We start from the raw sequence: 1575 nt of genomic DNA on the forward strand, positions 1-1575 counted from the left end.
TGATTTTATAGTTGCCCTTATTACTTCGAGAGCTTGAAAATAAGAAACCATTTATCTATCCATCTTTTCAACTATATAGTCCCAGCCACTAAAACACCCTGGGACCCACAGGATGGTGATCCTTAGTGATTTCAGTAAGATCTAAACTGATGAGACAAGCTGATGCACAGACTTACTCTGGGGTACCACATCTGAAAATCTATCCCTTTGTATGAATTAGCTTGTGCCTGCTTTGTTTATTCTATATTTCTTAGCATGGTAGACACAGCTATATATGGAGTAAGTATTGATGCCTCTTCTGTTATGTTTTACAAACTAGAAGATCTGTGTAATGTTGTCTTTTAAGTCATAAAGTACTGTCTGAAAATGGGATACTATTAAGCATTACACACATTTCAGCCCCTGACTTGAGTGTGCATAACACTCATCTGGACTTCTCTTGCTGCAAAACTAGTCTGACCACCAGTTCTGGAAAAGAAACATTTGATGGCTGCCCAATACACAATGAAAGGCTTCTGCAGCCCGAGATACAACCTAGTGCTGAACCTGAAAATGTTTTATATGACTGGGAGCACATTAACTAAAGCAAAGGGGAGGATCTTCAACATGTTTTATTTTAATGAGCTTGGTTATATCCCTGGGATGCACCACAGGAAATTGCTGTTAATGGTGGCCTACCCCAGATCTTCTGTTTTCAAACATCTGGAGAAAGCCAGCTGTGATATTAACTATAACATTCCAGCTAAGAACTTCTATGGATCAACAGCCATGGATTGGGAGCACTGGAGACTCAGTGGGCCTACAACTGGGATGCAGAAAGTGTTTACAGGAGAAAGTACAGAGAATTCATTTCTGACATGGAAGAGAATATTTCAGCAGCTGATGCTGAACATTTAGCCAGACTTTCCTTTGAAGAAAGTGCAAAACCTTTAATGGGGAAACAATCGCAATAGGAGTAGAAAACAAGCCAAAGGTCGTGTGGGGTTATTATTTATACCCTGACCATATAATTACAATTTCTGTGATCAGAACTGCACTGGTTCCTGCCCAGAGAGTGAAGCTTTGAGGAAAATCAACTTTCCTGGCTCTGGGATAGAAGTGCATCCTTGTATCCTTTCACTGGCATTGATAACTTGGAAACATTAAATCTTTTGGCATTTTTTCTCAGCTGATGAATCCATAAGGATTTTCTCCATGACATCCCAAGGTTATGCCTTCTCCATATTTGTGCATAGTTGTCTAGGTTATAGAGAAAACCTTTGTTATTGCTATTTGTTGTAAGCTCTTGCTGGAACACTGTGGGCTTCATTTATGTTCAAACCATTCTTGCAGGTAGTACACTGAGACGGAAAACCTCCATCTTGAGCCAACTCTGCTAGTTGTATCCATGCTTAAAGAGCTCAACATTTTGAAGAAAAAAATGCAGTCTAAAATACTTTTCTCTTTAGTTCATCACTATGCTATACTCAAACATGCATTTGAATGGATTAAAAGGATTTCACCAATCTGATGTAGTATGCAGGAGGAAGTTAATACATTAATCCTCTCTGATGTACTTTCTTCTGCTCAGGTATG

The 1575-nt window shown here is 39.1% G+C and overlaps 1 pseudogene; it reads left to right on the forward strand.

The window, feature by feature from the left end:
- The first annotated feature begins 504 nt into the window (after positions 1-504).
- On the forward strand, positions 505-1281 carry LOC107308681 (annotated as a pseudogene).
- Positions 1282-1575: the final 294 nt, after the last annotated feature.

This window comes from Coturnix japonica, chromosome 1 (genome assembly GCF_001577835.2).
Source record: "Coturnix japonica isolate 7356 chromosome 1, Coturnix japonica 2.1, whole genome shotgun sequence".
In the NCBI taxonomy this organism is placed as follows: domain Eukaryota; kingdom Metazoa; phylum Chordata; class Aves; order Galliformes; family Phasianidae; genus Coturnix; species Coturnix japonica.